Source organism: Erithacus rubecula, assembly GCF_903797595.1.
Source record: "Erithacus rubecula genome assembly, contig: scaffold_661_arrow_ctg1, whole genome shotgun sequence".
NCBI classification, from domain to species: Eukaryota; Metazoa; Chordata; class Aves; order Passeriformes; family Muscicapidae; genus Erithacus; species Erithacus rubecula.
The window spans coordinates 38,690-50,369 of NW_027635679.1; the positions used below are offsets into that span (position 1 = coordinate 38,690).

At 42.3% G+C, this 11,680-nt stretch overlaps 2 long non-coding RNA genes across 3 annotated transcripts; both read left to right on the top strand.

Annotated features, from left to right (window-relative positions):
* The first annotated feature begins 2,111 nt into the window (after nt 1-2,111).
* Nucleotides 2,112-9,153, top strand: LOC306816540. Of its 2 annotated transcripts, none has more exons than XR_013777705.1 (3): nt 2,112-2,259; nt 3,819-3,909; nt 9,115-9,153. It is a non-coding gene; the product is annotated as an uncharacterized lncRNA (long non-coding RNA). The 2 variants fall into 2 exon arrangements; XR_013777706.1 differs by lacking the exon at nt 9,115-9,153 and adding an exon at nt 5,164-5,381.
* LOC306816538 lies at nt 5,414-8,486 on the top strand. The gene is made up of 3 exons (XR_013777702.1): nt 5,414-5,491; nt 6,640-6,706; nt 8,331-8,486. It is a non-coding gene; the product is annotated as an uncharacterized lncRNA (long non-coding RNA).
* Nucleotides 9,154-11,680: the final 2,527 nt, after the last annotated feature.

The following is an 11,680-nucleotide window of genomic DNA, read 5'->3' on the forward strand; positions in this document are numbered from 1 at the left end:
CATGCCACTTTCTAAGCATTTACACTTACTGATATATTTTCAGTAAACATAGAAATTCCTGTCCATTGGTTCTAAATGATACACACTCCTCATTTACTACTTATTGTTCTCTCTTGTATTGGATGTTGATTTCTCCCTTCTCATGCAAATTAGTCCCTTTTTTTCAGTCTGTTTTTAGTTTTTTCCCCCACAAAAGTTCTTTTGACCTGTGAGGCTGAAATGTCTTTATTAGTTTCTTCTTTATGTTCTGGCCATTCCAATGTGTTCTTGGAGGGCTTGAAGTTTAGATTCAAGGTATCCAGATTTTGAAGCCTTCAGGCTTTGTTTATCGAATGTTATCAGGGTTAGTTTAGAAAAATGAAAAACTTTGGGGATCTAACCATCCAACTGTGACAACAGATTGCCAAAAGACACCTAGCTACTTGCTTTGTAAGGCAGAAAATTACAATGGTTAAGATGAATAAACTGCTTATGATTAATTAAACAGTTAACTATAAAGTGAATTAAATTCAGTAACCAGGAGAAAATGGACACTAAACAAGCAATGAAAAGCTGCATAATAATCCATGTTGATGTGTTTGGCACCTTACGTGATTTGTTCCCATTCTTTTATAAATGCATGGATGCTCTTAGAGCAAACTCGTTCATGAAGCTGACATAAAAGGATGCAAAGTTCAGGTGACTCCCAGTTCCCCTTCATGCCCAGTCCCTGTCCTAAGCTCTGCCACTGCTGATGACTGAAACAGAAACATTAGTGGAATTGTGCTGAGGCAGCACTTCGTGCAAATGACACTCTCACAAGCACAAGTCACAAGTGACATTCTCACAAGCAAAAAATTGAGGGATTTCTAGAAGACTGTTGAATATTTCTTTTGCGATCTTTACAAGTGAATACTTCAATTGCATTAAAAGTTCAGGCAAATTTCAGATGAATACCTTTTTATCTTCCCTGCCAGCCACTTTTGTTTTCAGAATGAAGCATTTGGATGGCAGCAGGTTTTTTTTTTTAAAAAGTATGATTATGCCAGTAGACATTGTAGCGATGTTTGAGCTCCAAGGTGGCACATTCTAGACTAAATAATGAGTTCAGGACACAATCCAAATTTTGTTACATCTGAGTAACCTGAGGTAAACTGTTTCCATTTCACACCTATGCAAACAATTACATCTAGAGCTGAGGAAAACACAAAGGGTTTTGGTGCCTGTTCGAGTCAAAATTCAGCTTTTGCAGTTGAAATTCTTCTTGGAGCTCACTCCAGCATGTGCTTCCTTAGTACCAGATAAATCCCAGCCTGGAGTGCTGTCCAAACCTTGTGATCTTTTTGGGAACCACTCTCACCTGGTTTGTCAGCTGAGCTCTGGCCAATTCAGTTGTACTCAGGCATTGGATTTCAAGGGAAGCCCTTGCCTATAAATTCCAGCAATTGGGAAAGGATGGCTTTCTCCTTGAACTCTTGGCTGCATTGGAGGCTCAGTGATGGTCACTCACTGAAAGTGCAGCTCTTGCTCTGCCTTAGCTTAGTGCAGAGCATTTTAAGGTGACAGTGTTGTGTCTTTTTGGAGAGACAAAATTAAAACCACAAATTTCTCATTAGGGATGTGCTGTTTCACATGTGAATGATGATTTCTGTGATTCTTGGTGAGAGTTTGCATAGATCCTAAGGGAATACTTCACATTGAGCAATTGGTATTGAAGAGTGGCAGTAGTGAGACAATTGTGGAACTGGGGCTGGCAAATTTTGCTTTGGACTGGCACAGAGGAACTCAGGTGAGACAGGTCTGGTTGCTGGTAGGGTAGAGGGTGCCCTTGCAACATGCTCCATGTAGTGCCAGTAAGGGATTGGGCTTTGTTACAGAATCAGAGAATATTCTGACCTCACAGTGATCCACAAGGATATGCAAGTTCAACTCTGTCTCAAAGAATTCCAGTCATAATTTTAAATCAACTTGCTTGCATTCTCCCAAATTCCCCTTATGACATTCCTTTTTCTGTTTTCGTTTCCTTTGGGAAAACAAGTAGACATCATAAGAGCCCAACCAAACATTTCACATTGTGCACCTGAGAAGAAGGAAACAGCCATGAAGCCAGCAGAGAGTGAAGAGAGTCCTTGCACTGCTGTTTATCGCCGACCCTACAGGGACAGGGTGATTCATTTGCTTGCTCTGAGGACGTACAAGAAGCCAGAGTTACTTGCCCGCTTGCAGAGAGATGGAGTCATGCAAAAGGACAAGGGAACCCTTGGCAAGATCCTCCAGCAGGTGAGATTGTGCAGTTTGGCTCCAGCAATTTTCTTCCGCCACGTTGTTCTTTTATCCTTAATTTTTACTTGTTCCTCCACTGTTTAAATAAGAAACTTTCCTTTTAAAATATTTCCTGTTCAACATGGCTGTTGTTGAATTATGCAAACATTCATAGATCATCAGAATATTTCCTCTTTTGCTATGAGCAACGTCCGGGGGGATAATTCAGATGGACACAGTTTTGGATGCACAGAGTTGCTTCTTAAATGGATTCACATACTTGCTTCCCTTCCCAACACAATACTAGTTCTGGTTTTAAGACATGAATTCTTGATTCTGGGTATATTTGTTACTTTGCAGTTTTTATAATGAGAGACAGACATCAACAGAGACCACCAGAGCAATATCAGTGTTAATTATGTTTTCAAAGAAGGAAAAAGGGCAGATTTTGAGAGATGATGGTGGTGTGTTGTTGAGTTATTTAATGTGTTATAGCGATCAAAGTGATGGAGATTTTCCTGTTTCCATCTCAGCAGGAACTCTCAGCAGTGTCAGGTGATGAAGTCTAAACCAGCACACTTCATATCAGTGGTCTTGAGGTTTTACTAGGTCAATTTACCTTTTTGAGTAGATTTTGTATTTGTTTTGAGAAAGATATGAACCTCATTTACTGTCAAAGGAATAGAACAAGACAAGAGCACGACTTTCTCATAGAAGGACTCTGCAGGAATGAACCCTGGCTCTGCCACATGAAGAGGGAGGGACACTGGGCCTGACCAGCTCTGCTTACACATTGTGGCACTAAATGTTGTTTTGAAAGGAACACTTATGAAATATGAATACTCACTTATTTCCAATCAGTGATACTTTGATTCAGCTTAAAACTCATGTGATAGAGGAATAAATCCTCTCTGTGTCAAAGGATATTGTTCAGTTCCAGTTGGGTGAACACAAAGAGGTGTTCAGAACTAGCTGGATTTCTGTAGTTTGCATTTAGAAATCATAATAAAGGTTTGTTTTCTGAAATGTCTGCCTGTAGGTAGCCAACCTGAATCTAAAGGATAATTCCTTCAGTCTGAAGGAACATCTGTTTCAGACCCTTCAGACTGATTGGCCTGGCTACACTGAAATGGATAGGGAGAAGTTGAAGGTGATACTTGCTAGGTAAGTTCAGTCTTTAGAGGAAGGAGAAGAGACTCTTCAGAACAAACACCCTGGGAGATGAAGCCTCACTTGTTAGAATATGCTGAGTCAGCAGCAACCCATCAGGGTCCTGCAGTCCAACTCCCTGGCCCTGCACAGGACACCACAAGAATCACACCCTGTGCCCAAGACTATTGTCCAAATGCTTCTTGAGTTCCTGCTACAGTGACCAGGGGCCACGAGAGCCTGTTCCAGAGCTTGGGTGCTCTCTGGGGCAAGAATGTTTTCCTGATATCCAGCCTAAAGCTCCCTCAAATCAGCTTCATGCTGTTTCCTTGGCTCCTGACACTGAATGTCTGTATAACCTGAAACAAAAGAACTATGACTGTTGATATTGAGGCCTTGGAACATGAAATGTTTCACCACCCTCACAGCAAATCAACTCCATCTCAGAACCCCACCAGCACCAGGCAAGCACCATCTCCAGGACCTTCTGAGACACATGCTCCAGCAAGACCTGCTCAGGTATTTGGTGCATTTTTAACATTCTCTATTGTGTATTAAGGTTTGGCCCTCTGCTGATGGTGTAAAAGCTGTGATGTGCATGTGCAGGACCAGGCCAAAGCATGTTGTGCCTCAGGCATTCTGACTGCTTTGGCAGGAAGGTTGTGATCAGAAGAGAGGATCCTGCAGGGGTGCAGCAGCACTGTCCTGAGCCAACTTTCTGCTCTGCCTGGAGACTTGAGCTCAGTCCCCACTCTCAACTCATTCCCTGCAGAAGGGCTCAAAGGGCTGGCTCTGCATGCATGACAAAACTGGGACAAAAGACTACTGTACATAAGAGGCTGCTGTACATAAAAGGGTGGGGCAGATGGGGCCCTCTGGCTTCCTTTTCTCTCTCTCTTGCTTTCATTCTCATTGTTTACTCCAGATCTACACTATCCATGTGACAGGACCAGCACAGGATCTAGGGAAGTGTGATATTCCCTCACTCCCTTCTCTGCCTTAATTTCTCTCCTCCTTTGCCCTGCCTGGGAACAGCATGGCTGTCCTGTTCTACTCCATCCTCAGTCCTGGATTTTGCTGTGGGAGTGAGGAGCTTGTGGCCATGTGTTGTGCCATGTGAGCCAGCACCTTTGAGAAGGTCCTTGGGAGGAGCTGAGAGATGGAAGTGAACTGAAGAAAATGGAAGAGCTCATAAGTCACCACTTGTGAAAGTCTCTTGTGTAAAGTAAAGAATATTTTAGCCATCAGCTTTTGAGTTTAAAGAGTGGAGTGGCTGCTGGAGTGAAGGCAACTGCACCTAAAAGCACAAGATTATCCTGACATGTGACTGATGTCTTTTTTCATCATCCTGATGAGAATTCACAACCAGCCACAACACCCTGTACTCCTGGGTTGTGTCAGTGATGCACTGATCTTGTCTTTAACAGGGAGACAGCTAAAACAGACTCTTTAGTAAATCATGTGTATGTGTGACATCAAGAGCTGTGTACAAGCATGAATTGGGAGCTATAAAAAAAACAACTGGACCTCCCCATTTTGGGGAAGCCTTAGATAGAGCTGCTGAAGGGAGTGTCTTTCTACCAAAGCCTTTTAGCTACAAACTTGAAGTCTTGATGAGAAAGTAGGAATGACATAGAGCATGAATGATCTTTTTATCTAAGGAAGATGTTTTTTTAACCATTGCAACTTCAGAAATGCTATTATTTTACAAATGGGAGCAAATCCTGATCCTGATCATAGATTAATGAATTAATTATTTTGTTATTGATGCAGAAACGGCCTCTGGCTTCTGACTTCACCAGTCCTGTGCTGAGCAAGAAGAGGCGAATTGGTCACCAGCAGTTCACCAGTCACGTCCAGCCAGCAGCTGGAGGTCTCTCTTCCTCCTGGGTGCTGCCTTCCACAGCCCTTTGTAATCAGAACATGTCTCCAAGGGTTGGCTCCATTTCCCCCTGCACCCATGAGGTGCACCAGAACAACAAGTTCCAGAGTTCTAGAGTCCCAGAGCCTGCCATGGAGCAGATGGAGATCTCCAATTCAAACGGAGAGAAAAATGAATTGGGAAGGCTGAAGCAGTCACATCCTTTGGATTTTGATGAAGGTATTAATATGCTGCTTTTCCTAACTCCTCCCTGGAGAACTGTGGTGATTTGGTTATTCAGATAAGCTCCTACCCAAATTAGGCAACAAGTGAGATCCTTTTCAATTGTACAGATGTTATTAACAGTAAATGCAACCCAGAGAGATAGAAAGGAATAAGAGAGGAGAGGTGGGGTGTAGAGAAGAGAGAAACATTAGTTATGAAAACATCACCACCACATGGATTCTCTGTGGTCCAGGCAGTCCATCTTCACCCTTGGTCTTGTCAGTGGTGGGGGTTCCCAAGTGGCTCTGGAGGTACCACCTTTGTACTGCCCAAGATTTGAGTACCCACAGGTACAGATGGTCACAGCTGCTCTTAGATCTCGGGCTGGAAGGGATGCAAGTGTCTTTTCCTTACACACAGTCTCTACAGCAAGAAAAAGATTCTTGCTTGAGTCTAAAAACATGTGAGCATTGTTCTTCAGGAGCCACCAAATTCAGAGCAGCTGGTGAAGGAAAAATCTGGACTGTGTTTCAAGTTGGGGCTTAGGCTGCAGCTTTTGTGCTGACTGAGCCATGAGAGCAAAGGCACTTTTGGAAATGAAATGCTCACAGCAAAGATGTTCTTACAGGTTGTATTGAACATACTGTGACTCTCCTGCTGACAAGAGTGCAGAAAATTTTCATCCAAACTTTGTTTCATGGGAACTTTGGGCCTCTGGAATGGACAAGGAAGTGGCCATAAAAACATGGCATGAGAAGAACTCCAGCTTTTTTCTCTATTTCTTTTTAGAACCTCCATGTTCATCACTCTCTCTCCCCCTCTGTCTATCTCAAGCTGTTGTCTTTTGTGAAACTACATCTGCTGCTGCATGACTGGAATGGCTGTAGAGATGCCACCTCATGCATTCAAAACAGAAAAGCTGAGCTGGGCTTTACACCATGGTAGTGCAGTAGAGAAAAGTGGCCATGCCTTCTTTCTACAGCCCAGAACTGGCTACTGGAGAGAAAATTCTGTGTGCCCCATTATTGATTTTTGGAGCTTTTTTTGAGTAATTTTCTGTGATAACAAAGCTCTGAAGGACTTTTACAAGACCACCCAGTGGGTATTTTTTGGCTTTTGAAAGATCTCCTGATGAAGAGTGTCAAAATTCTGCTTTTCTGCAGGAGAAGGAAAACAAACTTCCATTGTCTCCACATGCTCTGCCACAAACACCCAAGCAGACTACTTGAGGTGAGTGAAAGAGCAGTTGAGCCTTGGCACTCGCAGTGGGTGCCCTGTGAAGCTCTTCCCAGTTCTGAAAGGATGATGTTGAGAAGGTTTTGCTGGCCCTGCACGGCTAAGAGCTGAAATGAACACCGAGGTGGGTTCAGGCTGGGCTGGCCCTCCCTTCCTGCAGTGCAGTTGCTCAGGGTCAGCTGCAGCAGTGGTGCTGCTGCATCCCCCCCTTGTATTTGCAGTGCAGGAGGGGAGGCAGAACTGTGTGTGTGTGGTATCAAACACTGGAATGGCTGCCAGCTGCTGTCAGAGCAGTGATGTTGGCAAGGGCACCCAGGCCTCCTGCAGCCCTGGGGCTCTGGGGCAGCTGTGTCCTTTGGAGCAGGCACTGCAGGGCCCTGGGTCACATTGGATACAGCCAGGGATGCTCCGTGGGAAGGCTGAGGGCAAGGTGGTCCTGCAGGGGAGCAGCTGAGTGAGGCCTGTGCAAGGACTCTTGCTAGGAAATGTCACTGGGCAGAACCCAGAAGTCCAGGCTATTTCTTCTCTAGTACCTCCCCAGATGTTGAAAGACATCTGTGGAGTTCAGAACACACCAGCACAGCAGTCAGGTGCATCTGGCCTGGGATGCATCCCTGGCACAAGCTGCTCTCTGTCCTGGTACTGAATTTCAACTTGTTAATGATTTACTGCTTGTAGCAATTAATCTCAGGGTGTTTAAGAGGATTTTTTCCCATGTGAGGGAGTTTTTGTCATTCAAAAGAAGCTGGTGTGCAGGCCAGGAGGAGCAGAAGCATTGGTGTGTCAGTGTTGGGAAGTGGTGTCTATTATTCTCATTGACACTTCTTGGATTTGTATCACGAGCTTGGTAAACCTTACTCATTTTTATTTGAATGAGAAGGGAATGAAGAAAATTTTTCACCCATCAGAGGCTTCAGGCATTAATGAGTTTTACCCTCGTTAGGAGCTGATGTGGTTTGCGTTTTTGTAGTTGCACTTTCAGACTTATACAGAGTTTGTTTTTAATGGCTGCATTACAAGCACCTCAGTTCCAGGCTCAGTTTTGTAAATGCTGTCCACTAGAAGAATCAAATATTATCATGAACTCTGCTTTGCTGTTAGACAGGCAGACATCAATGGAGCTCAAAAGTTCAACTCTGTGTAACCAGAACCATAAATTCAGTTCCTGCCAAAAATGTATTTCAGATGGGTTCTCAAAAGTAAATGTATATTTAAAAGTTTTTCCTATATAGAAAGATAATATAGCTTAGCAATGTTTATTCTCTTCCTGAAGTTGTGGTCTTTGTTGGTCATTTGATATTTGAAAGAAGTGCCAATATTTTCCAAATGTGTTTCATTTGCTAATGAAGCAAACCTCTACAATATAAACTATTAGTAACTAAGTGTCATAGAAATGTGGCAGATTTCTGGAGTGACCTGACTACATCCTCTTAAAGCAAAGAACTTGCATGTAGAAACAGTCAGTCCCAGAGCAACTAACTCGAACCTTGGGAGTCTCTGTTTGACATTTGCCACGTGGTTGCTGCAAAACTACACATGAGCTTTATGGAATAGGAACACATTAGAATGTTCTCTTAGAGTTCACTCACAGAAAAATGACCCATTTTTTTTCCTTTAGAAAATACAATGCCATAGTCTCCTTGGAGCAATGCCAGCACTACAAGGATGACTTCAATGCAGAGTATGAGGAATACAGGAATTTACATTTTCAGATTGATAAGATCAACAAAGATTTTACACAGTTTTATGAGCAATGGAAGAGTCTGATTCAAGGCTCTGAAGCCTATCAGGTAAAGAAAGATAAAACTGTGAGGAGTGTGTTTCATCCCAGCAATGTTTTGGATTCCCTGGAGTTGCTAAGTGAGACAAAGGGAAACTGCAGCACTGGCATATGTGCTCAGACACTGCTTGGGCTGGGTCTGATTTTTGTGAGACCCTGCCCAAAACACCCTGTTTGAGCTTTCTATGAAGAAAGAGTAAGGTGAGGTGTGTCCCAAGCAGAGTCTTGGAGCATGTGCTCCTTCTGTTCCCTATTGAGAGCCTTAATTGCAGATTTGGGGGATGCTGGAGCTGGGGATTGGTTTTGCAAAGCTCCCAGAAGAGTGGTGGCTCACAGAGAAGAAAATGTCCAGAACCTAACCCAGGGTATTTTAGTGTTTTACCTTGGCTTACATTTTATGGTTGTAGTAAAACATTCTTCATGGTTTTTTTTCTGCAGATTCTGCTTCATCGAATCCTGACAGAGTATCAGCAGTTACAGCAGGTATGTGTGGCGCCAGACCTGCAGGGCCATGGTTACTGCTGAGTGTGGCTCAAGGCTTTTTTAAAGCAAAGGACACCAGATTCTAAACTCTGCAGAAATGTTTGCATGCCCTAATTTTCTTTTGCTTTCTCCTTCACAGGGTAGCCCCAGCTACTCTGAAATGAAGAGCAGGTGCCAGTACCTCCACAAAAAGCTGTCCCATATTCAGAGCCGAATATCTGAATTTGACAAGCAATAAGTGGAGTTTTGGCACCACACATCTGCTTCAGCCATAAAAATAACTGACCTCTGGATTTTTTTTTTCAAATTTGAGATTAGGCTTTTAGGATTATATAGGTTAATATAGAACTGTAGTTTACATTGGAACTGAGCATTTGATTATTTGTTGAAAATGTAGGATTAGATGGAAGAAGTATAGGAAGTTTTAGAAGTAGAAAGAAGTTAGTATTGAACTTGAAAAATAAAGAAATTTCACTGTTGATAACTCCTTTGCTCATTTGGACTTGTATGGTATTTAGAGAGGCTTTCATCTGGTCCATTCTTTTCTTCAAGCCTCTTGGTTTATCCTTTGAATTAAAATATTTCAGTACGAGGTGGAAGCCCAGTACCTCTAATATGAAATTGTGCACATTTGAAGCAAGTATTGTGGCAAAATTAAAATTTTTATGATAATAATTATAGGTGTGTTTTTTGAACTTCATATGAATTTAAACAGTTTGCATTAGGCAGAAGAGGCATTATTAAATTTGTGACAATATTCAGGTGTGAAAATACAGAAATCCTTGAATACTTTCACAGCCCACACATCTCCACCAGGTTCTGTAGAATGGCATCAAATAATGCACAGGTATGGAGACAATGAACTGGTGCTGCACTTATTTGTCAGTGGGCAGAGCTGTGGGAGGCAGGAATTCAAGGTGATTTCAGAACAGGATGAAGAAAGGGAAAGACAACTTCCATCTGGAGACAGAGTGGCACTGCTCTGCTGACCCAGGCAGAACAGGGCACAAGTTTCAAATCAATAGGAAAAAAGAGTTTTCTGGAAGGAAACCATGCTATCTAAGCACTAGTGTTCTTTCCACAGCACTAGAGCATGAATGTACATGAGATGCAAATATTCCTGTAAAGGGTTAGAAAAAAGTCATTTATCTATGATTATTTCCACAAATATATCCATGAATGAATAAAAAACCTCCACACCTACGTATATCATTAAGCAGGATACTCTGTAGATTCTCACATTAACACTGGCATAATTATGTAGGAGACTTGCAAAGGTTTAAAGATTTTTATTCTCCCTTTTCTTCTTCAAAACCTTCAAAACATGATGAAATTTACTTTTTTAAACTGCAGCCTGCTGTGTGCTGAAGCAAGCCATTATTTGCTTACTCATCATCATCTTTTCCCTGTCTGTTAAAGTCACTGATGCATTAATTGTTCATCCAAACTTGAAACAGTTCATGAGGAGTCTGAGACAAAATTAATGCACTGATTTCAATTGAATTCATGTCCTCTGCCTCTTCAAGCTGAAATACTATTTATTACATGTCAGAATTAAGTCCTGATACCTAATAAATGGGGAAATACAAACTATAGTGACTAGATGACCATGTTTCAAGGGATCATTGCATTTTAGTCTTATTTGGACAAATTAGTGATCCAAGAGAGAAAGACTGGTCAATTATCAGAGTGGAAGTAGGTGAAAAAGATGTCTAGGTGGGATGCAGTTGGAGGCAAAAATTAAGTATGTGGGAAAATTATTCTATATCAGATTATTTTAACATTACTACATGCATGATCTTCAAACAAACACATGGGGAAAAACTCTCATGACATAAATGTTGGTATTCCATACATGGAAGGAAGGAAGGAAGGGGAGAAAGAAAGCATGGAGTTTCCAGGAGTATCCAAATCAAGCACTTTATTCAGCATCACTATGGAATTTTCATTAAGGAAAAACACTAAATGGAGGGCTCATCACCCATTCAATTTTTTACTAACATTCAGTGAAAGAAACTAATCTGAGTGTAAAAGCTTGCATGTTGAAAACATGAGTGTGTTGAGAGATTTTTAAATCTGGCCCAAAGGCAATTCACTGTTCAAAATCCAAGTCTAAAACTTTTCAAATTAAATGACCCTGGATGAAGTAGGAAACACCAGTCCTTCCCTTGAACCTTTACTTGCTTCTTCTAGCTCAGTCCTGAAAATGGTAAAAGAAGATCCCTCAGAAATCAAATGAGCAGCAGGGTATATCCCTAAAAGGCAGCTGTAGATCTGAAATAACTTGGGAATCAGAGAGACATCAGTGAGCAACTTTTGAGTCAAACTGTTAGTGAAGAACCTTGTTCCAAGGAAAGGACAGTTTTTCTCAAGGAAGTTGAGCAGCAGGATATCGAGGCTCATGGAGCTGGCAGGGATAAAGCAGACAAAGTGGGACATTTGTAGAAATTGACCCTGTGATTCAGTGATCACAGCAGGATGAAGAACCATTCTATCAGACCCTGGGATTAGTAAGAAATGTAGATGCCTCTGTTTATTATATTAGGCCAAGCTGTTCCTTGTCAGGTGGCAGCAGCTGCTCAGCAGAAGGCACAGCTTTAACTCGAGCTCATCACACCTGGAGGCAGCCCTAGAAGTGCTGCACACCTCAGCTGGTGCCAGAGCACAGGGACACCCGGACACCCTCTTGAGACCTGTGTGTGCCA